The 13,596-nt window shown below is 48.2% G+C and overlaps 1 protein-coding gene across 5 annotated transcripts in view; it reads left to right on the forward strand.

The window, feature by feature from the left end:
- DCLK1 (doublecortin like kinase 1) overlaps positions 1-13,596 on the forward strand; it is a 1,453,755-nt gene that overhangs the window by 1,122,978 nt on the left and 317,181 nt on the right. The gene's annotated exons all lie outside the window — the stretch shown is intronic.

Here is a 13,596-nt window from a genome sequence, read left to right on the forward strand (position 1 = left end):
ATCTTAAGGTTTGACAGGAGCACACAAAGCTCAGTGTTGAAGAAGAGCCTTGTGATGCCAGGGCCATTGCACACAGCAACTTCATATAAATAGACAGTTGTCAACTCGTGTAGCCCGGAGCTGGGCTCGCTAAGAGCGTGCAACAGTCGTTCTGTGAGGTTATTTTGTGTCACGCATGCGCAAAGACATATGCGTCTAAAAATAGACAGACGGATAAAGTTCCCTATTCGATGTCAGAGATTTTTCAGGAACTCCAAATTGCGACTAATCGGGGAGAAATTTGGGAAATGCCTGCGCTGTAACCTGCCAAATGCAACCAGCTCTCCTACAGTTCATCTGCCAGTTTGGGCACTGTGGGCACCTCTCCATAATCAGCACCTTTATTACATAAATGAACATTATGAATGATGAAAGTGCCCTCATGAAATACTGCTTGCATCCATGCAGGGCATGTTCTTCACATTTCAGCAGAGATGTCATTTAGGGGTTGCCAGGGGCAGCAGTGGCTACCCGTGGCTCCCCCTCTGCTACCCCTAGACCTGTCCTTGTGACCCCTGGGCCACTGGACCGAGAGGCAGTGCCAAAAGCAGATATGTGTTGCACCTGAAAAAGGCGGTTGTAAATGCAGCTCAATGTGCCACAGCTTTTCTCACCTGGAATCTAGATCTCGTTAGCTGGAGAAATAACAGGTATGCATGAAAAACCATGAAGCCGCCATCACTAACAGGTTGGCAGTCCATTAGTGAAGAATGCCTGAATGGTTGGGTTCAGTGGCAGGGCTGTCTGTGCAGCACATATCCAGTACTGTAGCAACAGGAAGGGTATGGGGGCTAGGTCTAGCTAGCTTGGAATAGGTAAGAGAAGCTGGCAGTACTCAATTACAGCACCGCATGACCCAAATCTCATCAGTGTTTCGCGTTGTCTGCTTTGTACATCCAGTGAGCCACTGGGCCTTTGATTAGGGGGTGTGCCCAGTGGCTTCTGCCACGAATCCTGCCTGGGCACTGTCTGTTCTGGCCCAGGTCTGCCAGACCTACATCACAGGCACCCTGTAGATAGACGCAAGATGAGATCATTAATTTACATGAAGGTGCCCTCTGCCTTTGAAGTAAACCATCTGTTGCTTCCTCAAGAAAATATATATATATATATTTTGAAGGATAGTTCAGGGGCAACAGACTTGCTTCAGGAACAAGAGGATATAGTCCCTGTTCCAGTGCTTAGAAGGTGCAGGAGGCTTTCATAATGTACCAAAGAAAATAATAAAATGGAACTTGTCTAGGGGTGATGTCATGGTGCAGCTTCTGTTTACATTTTAAAATAAAAAAAACCTGCAATTACTGTGACCTGCAACACATCGTTCCCTGCTATATCCCATCTAACAAAAAAACTGTGGGTTACTTACCAAATGAGCAAAACAGAAAGGTGATGGCTGGAAGGTTTCAAATCATTCATAACCACTGGCACAGCTCTATGCAATTCTCCAGACCATCGTTTTTCAGCCTGCCAAGCCACGACAGAAGGGAAAATACCATATGCAAATCATACTTGGTCCCACCCCAAAAGGGGCAGCCCGCCCCAAACTGCTAGGTCACATCCTTTTTGCACGAGACCACAAGCATCCACAGACATGTTCCAGCCTTATAGGGCATCATGAGTGAGGAGTAGCCAAGGCTAGCCTAGCAATTACTGAGACCTGCAAGACAACCTTCCCTTCTAGCTCCCATCTAACATAAAAAATGTGAGTTACTTACAAAATAAGCAAAAACAGAAAGGTGATGGCTGGAAGGTTTCAAATCATTCATGACCACTGGCACAGCTCTAGGCAACCCTCCAGACTATCGTTTTTCTGGTGGGCCTTGTGTTGGTCAGTTGCTGTTTCCAGTCTGTGGCCAGACACTTGGCAGGCATGGATGTCTGTGCTTTTGGGTATTGGCCTCTTTGAGATGCTCTGTCTGTTTACAGTTTAGCCCGAGTGATGTCCAATGGTCCAGGTTGTTCTGTTGGACGTCTGCTTACATTCACAGTAATTTGGTAATATAGGCCTATACACACTAATATTAACACTACATTTGGTGATCCGCTCTTTTATGAAATGTATATGATATTACAGTGATATCGTAACCATATTTTTCTTAGTCTACTGAGGAACAATGCTATGTGATGCCACTTCCTGTTTTGTCAAGGGCTGAAAGGTTGTGTGCCATCACTTCCCGTGATGTCACTTGGGGGCTTAGTCAAATGACATCACTTCCTGTGATATCATCAGAGATCAAGGGTCATGTGATGTCCCTTCTGCTACCCCTGGCCTTTTGGTGAAATGACGTCCCTGCATTCCAGGCCACTTGTGAATAAGTATCAGCCGCCAGCCATGCCGCCGCTGTGCTATCTCACGCTAACAGACAATCCCCGGATGCTGCCAGTGCAGTGTCTATGCCTCTAGGGTAGCAGCTGTATGAGGCAGTGAGACCTAAAGACTGCCCACTAAAATCCACTTATCGAAAAGACTCAGGCCATATGAAGAATGCATGTGAAAATGCCAAGATTAGCCGCAATGACCATGTAAGGAGTGTTTTTTCCACCATCTGGCTTCTCTGGCTTGATGCATACACCTGGTTTCTCATGGAAGCGTAAGTGTGTTTGCCTGCAAAGCTTTAATGGGAAACAATTGCCACTGCATGGTCAAGACATTCGCATGTGAAATGAAGAAAGCGTCTGATTGGGCAATGGCCATCACTTCAACACCACTGTCCCCCAATAAGTGATAGGGCTTTGAGCCAGTACTTGGAACCTTATTGAAGATTCACGATGGACTCAAATCTGCAACCTTCCCAAGTGGTGATTTGTTGGTGTGTCTTCTTCCTTCCTGTGGGAATTGTCTGAGGCAACACCCATTGCACCCGAGCCTGCGCGCTGATTGCAGAGAGATCACCAGCCAAAAAGAGAGCATGTTGACAATAGTCATTACCTGTTGCTGCACTATTGTCGAACAGCCCAGTGGATCCAGGCCTTTCCAGAAGAGAGGCCATTAGATCAACGTCAGCAGTGATGACCGGAAAGACTGCAGTTTTGGGTACTTCATGGCTTGGCAGGACAACCCAACCACAAAACACATGCAAGCACCTTTGAACACCACAAGTGGCGATTGAGTGTGGTGAGAGAGCACCAAAGACCAACCCCACAGCAAAGGTGGGAGTCTTTAATGATTGCACCTGCAGCTTCTGCCGCCACCTCTCTTTGGACCCTTCAGAGCACTCACTTTTCAGTCACTTGACCATCGAGTATAGGGAACGGCAGCTCCCCTGGTTGTTTCCACACCACACATATTGCCAGCACCTCCCTTATCATTAAGGCTGTTCTCACACCTTCACATCTCCACAAAAGCTCTCAAGCTGTTGCTGCCATTCCTCCCACTACTGACCCGGGAGGCCCACAGGTACCAAAGACGTGGTTCTCCAGCTTGAGATGATTTCTAGCACTACTGAGACTCAAGGCGCTTTCATCAAGTGATCACCAGGGAACACTGAAGAACCACACCCATGGGGTTCCTGCTCCCTTCTGGACTGACAACATTGACGACTCTTTCAAAAGTAACTCTTGACTCATGTGGGAGAGACTGCTTGGGAATAAACACAGAAACTGCTCTGCAGTGCATGGATGGAGTAGTGGGGTCAAAATACACCTAATGTTTTGGACAAGGTTTAGGTGCCGTAAGACCACTATAGTGGAGAAGGGCGCAGTGTGAATGCTGTATAACTTAACCTAACCTCTCCAAGTTACTCCAACCTTACAACTGGACAACAAAAACACAGAAATGTTTGCTCTGGGAACAATGTGTACTGAATTTGATGTAATTTATTCTAAGTAATTACTGCATAGCTGTAACAGACTGTAGTCCGGTTCAGTGCAAGTTCCCAACATCGAAGAAGTGTCAAACAACTCGAACAATGTAAGCCGGCGGCCCTTGCAGCGACCACTCCTGTTCCTCGTCCCTGGCAAAGTAGTTGAAATGCTCCTTTAATTATTTATTTATTTATTTATTTATTTTTTCTTTCTTTCTTTCAAATAACATTGGTAAACAAGGCAGAGAGAGGGGAGTGCTCAGAGAGCAGGGTTTACATTATCCTTTTTTAGACCTAGAATTAAGGTGCTGACTGCCCTGAATGTATTGATGCTGAGTCTGACCCAAAGCAAATTGAAATTAATATTGGTATATCAAACCTAACCAAACCTATTATATCCCCAAGATAAGGTACAGATTTTGTGAATGAGATTTGTATTCGACTGACTATATTAGATCATCCATCCATCATTTCAGTTATAATCTGTCGCTTATATTGGATTCCTGAAGTCATGTTTCCCTCCTTCTGAAATGCAGTTGCAGTACTCATAAAATGTAACACGCCTCAAGCCTCCCAACAAGGTCACACAAAGACTGTGTCGTATGCCATAAGCATTGCCATTTTTCTTTCTCATTTGCCAATCCTGTTGTAGGTTTACACATCCTTGGCATGATGAGGAGTATAGTCTTGGCACAGGTGATTAAACAGATCGGGTTCTTTGCTGGCAGAAATTGATATTATCTTCAGTGCAGCCATGGACATATTTTGTTTAAAACAATGAATTTGATTTGATTTGATTTGATTGGAATGATATTTATAGAGCTCAACATTCGCCCGGAGGCATCTTGGCGCTACTAGTGAGAACAGTTTATAGTTTAGTTAAAAAAAGAAAGGTTTTCAGGGCCTTGTGAAAGGCCACATGATTAACTGTTGACCTGAGAGAACGAGGAAGGGCATTCCAGAGGCCTGCCACAGCCACAGAGAAGGAGCGCCCCCCTCCCCCCAATACGACTGTATTTCACTACAGGGGTAAATAGTGGACAGGCATCGGCTGAACGCAAAGCACGACCTGGGATATAGGGCCGAAACTTAGCCCATAAATACTCAGCTCCCAATCCATAGAAAGCCTGATGGACCAGGCACAGAGATTTAAAATGGATGCGCCTATGCACTGGGAGCCAGTTACATTTTGCCAAAACAGGAGAGATAAGAAAAATAGCATAGAGTAGAAGTTGCCAGCCGCTCACAGCGCAGTTCTGAAGGACCTGCAGACGATGTAACCCATAGGGTGGTAGGGCAAGAAAAAGAGAGTTGTATTAGTTGATAGAAGAGACGAGTGCAGAGAACAACTCGGCCGAACTCTTTAAAATCTGCAAGGAGCTGGCCAACCCTGATGCAGTCTCTACCTCTCCTGTCCCCTCCCAGGCCCTCTGCACTGCACTGGCCTCGCACTTCATCTCAAAAACTCAGGACATCCTGTCCTCGCTCTCCTCCTCTCTCCTCCCTCCCTCTCTTCCCTGCTCTTCCTCTTGCTCTCCTGCAGCCGCCCCTCCGCCCTCCTTCTCTGCTTTTCCACCTTTTTCTGCTGATGAGGTTTCCAGACAAGTCCGATCTATGAAAACCTCGTCTAAACAGGTTCACCCCTGTTCCTCCAAAACCATCAAGGACCACATCGACTCCCTGGCTCCTGCCCTGGCTGACTTTTGCAACCACTCATTCGCCTCTGGAGTCTTCCCATCCCCCCTCAAGCACTCCCTTGTGCACCCCCTCCTCAAGAAACCCTCTTCTGACCCCTCCTGCCCGGCCAACTATCGCCCAATCTCCATTACTCCCTTCCTGGGCAAGCTCCTGGAGAAATTGGCCATCTCCCAGCTTAACCTCCATGCTGAATATGTTGGTAATCTTCATGACCATCAATCCGGCTTCAGAGCGGCCAGAAGCACGGAAACTGCTCTCCTGAACATCCGTGAGGACCTGCTCCTGAACCTCGATTCCAACACTCCCTGTGTTCTCATTCTGCTCGATCTCTCCTCTGCCTTTGACACTGTCAACCATGCCATCCTGCTCAACCGTCTCCGTGATAACCTGGGTATCACTGGTCAGGCTCTGGCATGGCTGACCTCTTTCCTTTCTGGTCGACCCTCCCAGGTCCAAATGGGCTCCTTCCTCTCTGACATCTTTTTCTCCACCTGTGGTGTCCTCCAGGGATCCAACCTCTCTCCCTGGCTTTTCAATCAGTATCTGGCACTCCTTGCCCACCGCATCGCAGCTCTCTGCCCCCACTTTCAGTGCTATGCGGACGATACCCAGCTCATTTTCAGGCTACCCTCGGCCTCCTCCTCTCCTTCCCTCATCTCCGACTGTCTGTCTGCTATCCAGGAATGGTGTGCCGCCAATGACCTCTGCCTTAACGCCAGTAAGACTGAGATTCTACTCATCGGCACACCCACTCCCTCCTTTCCTGCAGCTCTCTGGCCGGCCTCCCTTGGCCCCCTTCCTGCCACTACCTGCAAAGCTAAAAACCTCGGGGTCATCTTCGACTCCACACTCTCCTTCTCTCCTCATATTTCCGACGTCTCTAAGAAGTCACATTACCAGCTGCACCTCCTCAGAGGTATTCTTCCCGTCCTCTCCTTCCCCCAGAAGCTCACTGTCTCCCGAGCCCTGGTTCTCTCAAGGCTGGACTACTGTAATAGCCTCTATCTTAATCTGCCTGCCTCCACTCTCCGCCCTCTGCAACTTATCCAGAACAGAACTGCGAGACTTGTCCTTGGCCTCAAGCCCAGGGACCGTATCTCTCCAGGACTGAAATCTCTTCACTGGCTCCCAGTGGCTGCGAGGATTAAGTTCAAAACCCTCTGCATTGTCCACAAGGCCTTCTGGGGCCTGGGGCCACAATACCTTCAACTCTCTCTTCCTAAATATCTGCCTTCACGAGCCCTTCGCTCATCCGTCTCCAACTCCCTCATGGTCAGCCGCTTCTCGAAGCAACGAGCTGGGGGCAGATCTCTCTCCGCAGCAGGGGCCTCCCTCTGGAACAGCCTTCCTGCTTCCCTGAAACTTGAGGAGAACCATCTCCGGTTCCGGAAGCACCTCAAAACCTTCCTCTTCGCTTCTGCCTTCTCTCTCCCTCTCCCCTGCTAAACCTGCTTAACTCCCCTCCGAAGTCTGCACTTAACCTGCATCTGGGCCACTCTGTGACCTCGGCCCAGGGCCCAGCCACTCTCCACTTGCACTGCCTCCCTGGCTCCCCCTGCACTGCGGGACTGTCACTGCATCCCTACAGCCCCCTTCCCAGCACTTGCTCTGCACTTACCTCGCACTTGCCACCAGCTGGCCCTTTTATTTATTATTTATTATTTTATTACGCTACTTACCTTGTATTGCACTTTCCCCCCCACCTCCTCCCCCTGCACTTCTCCTTTTCCCCTTACCTCTGCACTTGCGCGATCTGAATGACACCTGGCCTAGTAGGATCGTTTGTCTGTCTTCCCCTTGTTTCCCCCCCTCCCTGCCTCGTCGCGCCTTGAAACACTCGTGTATAGGCGCGTTACAAATACCATATCATATCATATCATAACACCAGGGTACGAAGACAAGCTGGGAATAAAGGAAGAACCCAATGAAGAAGCTTGTGTTAGAAATGGTCCAGCTGACAAACAGTGCTAACTTTGGGTTCCATAGAAAGAGAAGCAGAGAGCTTAACCTCAAGGTTTTTAACAATGTAGACAAGTTTCAGAAAGGGGCCAAGAGAAGGAGGCCAATAATGTGTGGTGCAAAGGAAGAAGCAGTGGGAGGGCGCACCACCAACACCTCAGTCTTTTCTCTGTTCAACTTGAGGCATTTGGTCTGCATCCATTGCCCCACGGCCTCCAGACACGCTCAAAACCTATCCGCTGACTCTGGAATAGACAGGTCAAGGCGCACCAGGATCTGTGTGTCACCTGATTAAGAATAGCAGAGGAAGCCGTGGGAGAACATCAACTGGTCAGACGTTGAATGTAGACATTGAATAAGACCGGGAAAATGGCAGACCCTTGGGGGACACCACAGGTGAGGCCCGTTGCCACAGAAGCAAAAGAAAAGGAGGAAGAGAAAGAGTTTGACGGCAAGCCATGAGAAATGAGGTACACCAAGCCAAGACAGTGCTCGAGAGGCTGCCCCCTGCGAGGTGATCCACGAAGACCCTGTGATCGATAGTGTCAAATGAGGTTGATAAATCAAGCAGTAATAGCGTGCTAGTGCTGCCCCAGGTTTGTGCCAGATCGTCCACAACCGAGACAAGAACACTCTCTGTGCCACAGCCTGGGAAAAAACCAGTTCCATCCATATACTTCACCCGTTCCATTATTCCATTTTCTCCGTTCCTTCCACATGTTTCACCTGTTCCTTCGGCATACTCCATCCGTTCCATCCATCTACATACTTCACCTGTTCCAGCCACATACTTGACCTGTTCCATCCACATACTTGACCCGTTCCATCCATATACTTCAGCCGTTCCATCATTCCATTTTCTCCGTTCCTTCCACATGTTTCACCCGTTCCTTCCACATACTTCACCTGTTCAATTCACCCACTTTCTCCGTTCCTTCCACATATTTCACCCGTTCCTTTCACATACTTCATCCGTTCCATCCATCTATATACTTCACCCGTTCCATCCACATACTTCACCCGTTCCATCCATATACTTCACCCATTCCATACACCCACTTTCTCCGTTCCATCTACCTACTTCGCCTGATTTCATCCACCCATTTTGCCTGATCCATCCACATACTTCATCCTTTCCATCCACATATTTCATCCGTTCCACCCATTTCATCTATTCCACCCAGTTCATCCGTTCCACTCACATACTTCGTCCGTTCCACTCATGTACTTCACCCGTTCCAACCCCATACTTCGTCCGTTTCAGCGACATACTTCACTTGATCCATCCACTTCACCATTTTCATTCAACATACTTCACCCGTTCCGCCACATACATCACCCGTTCTGTCACAAACATCACCCGTTCGTTCCACACACTACCTGTTCGCTCCACACTCTACCCGTTCACTCCACACTCTACCCGTTCGCTCCACACTCTATGCCCGCTCCACACTCTACAACCGCTCCACACTCTACGCCCGCTCCACACCTGCTCCACAATCTACACCCGCTCCAGCCCGACATTTGCTCCACACCTTACATCCACTCCACACCATACATCCATTCAACACCCAATATCTGATGAAAACACCCCCACATCCTACATCCACTTAACACCCTACATCTGTTCAACACCCTACATCCGCTCCACGCTATCGTCCACTCCACACCCTACATTCGCTCCACGCTCTCATCTGTTCCACGCTCTCATCCGCTCCATGCTCTCATCCGCTCCACGCTCTCATCCGCTCTACGCATGTCATCCGCTCCACCAACATTCATCCGCTTCACCGACTTCATCTGCTCCACTCACTTCATCCATTCATTATGTATTATCGGTTCAACTCATGTCACTTGTCATACGCATTTGATCCGTCCCATGCATTACACCCGTCACATGCACTTAAATTGTCTATTCTATTCGTTCCATTTATGCCATGCACTTTTACCTTCCATGTTTCATGCACTCTACCAGTTCTGTGTACTCTGTGCACTCATCCGTATCATGTATTCATCTTTCCATCCTCTCGACTTTATTCCTCTTGTCCATTTTGTTTCTCTCGTCCATTACATCCATTTCATCAATTTGATTAATTTCAACCACCTTACTGCTTTCTTCAAAATATTTTTTTTTTTTTTTCACTTCACTGCTTTGGTACATTTTATAAATTCTATTCTGTTTGTCCTTTTTAGTTTACATTAGAGGTTATTAGTTTCCGATTTCTCTCTTGGACTCTTGATGTTGGTTTGTTATTTATGTTATTGTTATTAATGAGCTACTAGTTTGGGCTAGTTTATTCCTCTCGTCCACTTTGATCTTCTTGTCCATTTAATTTATTTCATCCGTTTCATTAATTTCAACCACTTTACTGCTCTCATACAACTAATTATTTTTATCCTCTTCACTGCTTTGATCCTCTTTACTCAATTGTTTTGTGATGTATACGTTTTAGTGAATTGTGAAAGTCGTAATGTACTTTGAGGCTGGTCCAGCTCCAGTTGGTAGTTTCTTTTAATGATACTGAGTTCATGGAACAGAGCAGACTTGTCGAGAGAGATGAATTGTGTTGTTTATCCTTGAGCTCAGGTGTCTCTCTTGTGTATTGTCTGGTTTGTCATGTGTATGTCAATGCAAATGCAGATATATCTGCTCCTATATACCTTTGGAACAGATACCTTGGGGTTCTCCCAAGGTGTGGGACTTCTGAATGGCTCAATAATGTCCTGATCCAAAGGTGTCTGGCGTTCTGTCTCTATGTGTTTTTCTACTTAATAGTATTGCACCACTGTGTTAATAAATTCATTAATGTGCAATCAGATTTTGTTAACCCTTCAGCTTGCTGAGTTGTCGAAATAGCAATGGTAAAATTGGACCAGTCATTCAATGAGATTGTGATCCCTAACACAAGGATTGCTGATGAAACGGGACATGAATTGGACCAATCACATTGCTTTGCAGTTTTTAGGCTGTGAGAGCAGTCACTGTCAAGTTCAAGACAGACGATGTAGACGTCACTATCAATGGCGGTGTCTTTGTGAAGCCCATGGGCCCACGTGGCTCTGCTAGTAGGGTCGATGTGCTTGTCCCTAAGGGAACACCTAGCAATAATGATACAGACAGCAGGGCAATAAACACATTGTATTCAATGTCTAGTGTGTGTTCTATTTATGTGTGTGTTACCTATGCTTCTTTTGTAACAAGCCAGGCAACCCACCATGGGGCTGGATTTGATGTTTACAGAAAAAAAGAAATGAACAATAGAAAGAACTTCCATGCCCAAGAATAGGCCAGGCAGGGGAGTTGAAAAGAGACAGTTGGAAGGAGTTCAGAGAAAGAAAAGAAAAAGACGCACATGGGGAGGGGGAGGAGGGTAGTTTCCTCGAGCGGCTCCCCAGGGTGTAAATCCAGAAATGGCAATGGGTGGCGCTTTGGGGTGCCCCCTCATCGATTAAATCAGGGGGTACAGCTGCTGAAGTCAGGGGCAGCTCTGGCGCCCCAGGGCCGCTGCGGGTGTTGGCCTGCCCGGGGGCCAGACCGGACTAGCCCAGCAGTTTCAAGTGCCCATGCAGTGTGCCAGGTGCTGCCTGGGCTGAAAAAGAACAGTCCATTCCAGGCCGCATTTGGGGGGGTGACACGGACCAGGCTTCCCAGCCGTGCCGCTCATGGCCTGCCGCATGGCCAGAGAGGCAGGCCCGGTGAACACAAGTACCGGGTTGACCTTGCCATCTGACTCGGGTGAAGTTGAGGAGGGAGGAAGTTCCCAGAGCAGTGGTGAAGGAAATCCCTTGGCCCCCTAGTGGAGCAGCCTCGGTGAAGGCCAGTGGCCCACACACTGCATCTCGTGACACATTACTGAGGGGGTAGGCCAGAGCCCCAACAAGGCCATGGTCACGTGGACAGTGAAAGAGGAGGCATCCCTGTTTTCATTGGGGACAAAACCTGAAAACAAAATGGCCACTGTAGCAAAATGTTTCCACTGAATTGAAGGGAAGCACAGGCGCTTTCCTTCTGTACAGTGAAACGTTCAGGGTGGATTTGCGGATTGCTCTTTTGTCACATCACAACATGACTCAGCATGTGGCACTGTCTCCATGCACCAACAAAGTGTTTGAGAAGAATTTGTGCACTTTGACTCTACTTAAAGAAGCGGCCTGCAACCATTGGCTCTCTAGACGTTTTAGGCTTCAACTCCCATCAGCCCAAGCTGGCATAGTCAAGATCAGGGGAGGCTTAGTCCAAAGCCACAGGAGAGCCACAGGGGGCAGACACCTGACTTAATGGTTAGCACAATTGGCAAAGCAATCACCGAGCTGTAAATCAAACCTTCTCCATCCTCAAAAGCCCTACCTATGGAATCCTATATTGGTTGCAGGAGATGGAACATCAAGCATTGGACTTGTCATTTGCTACCACTGTTCCTTGTTACCTGATTAACAATGCAGTCCATGTGAGTCAGCTCCAGGTCATGGTGTATTGTGTTGTAGTGGTTCTTTGGAACCAGAATGTAGAATGTCTATTACACTTCTGTTTGCCTTTGCTTGATCCCAATCTTCTTACCAGTGCCGTTGGAGGTGCTCCATGGTGGCTGGCATCCACGGGGTCTGGTGAATAAAGGTTCTCTACTTACATCTTCTGTCTTTTGTGCCAACACTTTATGGTGATGAGTGGTCGTGACCCACGTGTTCAGGTTACTGAGGCAGCTCACTTTCCCCGGCTCAGAGAGGGTCCAAAAAGAGAAGCAGTGTGCCTGAGGGTCCGGTGTGGCTGGCAGCGCATCCCCACTTTAGGAGTGACTGCCACTGCATCCGGGTGCCATGTGCCATCACGCGCCTAAGGCAGGTGACTGTTTTGGTGCCCCAGGAGGAGTTTGGACAGGGGGAAGTCAATGGGTGTAGGGGAGCGTGGGTACGCCCACGCCCCCAAACCCCACGCTCCCCAAACTAGAGGAAAGGAACTCTGCATGCACTTCCCAGCACGTTGGTTTTAGCGTTCCTAGTGGCCAGGGTTACGCTGTTGGGTGACGTGGCACTTGCAGGCTGTCACAGGGGCTTGCAACTATCGTGCTGCATTGGGGCACAAGGTGAGCCCTTTTTGTGGATGTTGGGTACGTTTCATTCCGAGGACATTGAAGAGAAGTCAGGAACGGAAGTGTGAAAGTGCACACCTTTTGTTGGTGAAGGAAGGTGCACAGGAGTGTACCTTCGTATGGACATTGTCAAGTTAACAAAGAAAAGGAAACCCCCAAAAAAACAAAAAAACAAAAGAACAGCAGGCAGAAGTGGTCATGAAGGTGTTAAGCAGCAAAACAATGCCAGGCCACCGCCAGCTTTCCTACGTAGCCCAGGCGAACCACCTTTGCTGTGGGACCTGTGGGTGGATGCTTTCAAGGTTTAGTTGAGGGCTGCTGGGGATGCGTCATACCATGATGATCAGAAGGAGGAACTATCTGGGCACTTAGGGGCTCAGGGTGTTGAGGCACCTACCGGGAGAAGAGGTGCAGATCACTGTACCTGCGGGTGGTGAAGGAGAGGTTGTGGTGAGCCTGTATGCGATGGCTTGAAAGAAGTTAGACGTGCATTTTGGCAGGAGACCCAAGGTTGTACTAGAGCATTACCATTTATTTTTGACGGTGTAAAGGCCAGGGTGTCTGTCCATTGATGCACACGTCATTGCTTTGAGGCCCCTTATAGCCAAGTGTAAATTCACAGGCATACAGGCGGAGTACATTATGGACCAAATAATGATGAAGATGAGTAATATAATCAAAAGTTAGGCAAATATTGTGGATCGACAAATAAAAACTTTGGACAAGGTCATAGACATTGGCAGAGCAATTGAACAGTCTAGCGCATGTGTACAAGTCATTACTGAAAAGACTGAGAAATCTCTGCAGGCAATGTGTTATAGGCTGTGTTGACAAACAAGAAAAGCGGCAGTGAGCAGAAAACAAAAGCTTAAGCGCCCATGGACTGTCGAGTAGATACTACAAGACTTCTGCGGGTGAGGGGAGGAAGCCCTGCAAGAAGTGTGGGTGGGCAAGTCACATGACAGGGGCCAAGGACTGTCCGGCCCTGGCAGTTGAATGCAGACATTGCA

The sequence above is a fragment of the Ambystoma mexicanum genome, chromosome 7q, assembly GCF_040938575.1.
Source record: "Ambystoma mexicanum isolate Mex_15411 chromosome 7q, UKY_AmexF1_1, whole genome shotgun sequence".
Lineage (NCBI taxonomy): Eukaryota > Metazoa > Chordata > Amphibia > Caudata > Ambystomatidae > Ambystoma > Ambystoma mexicanum.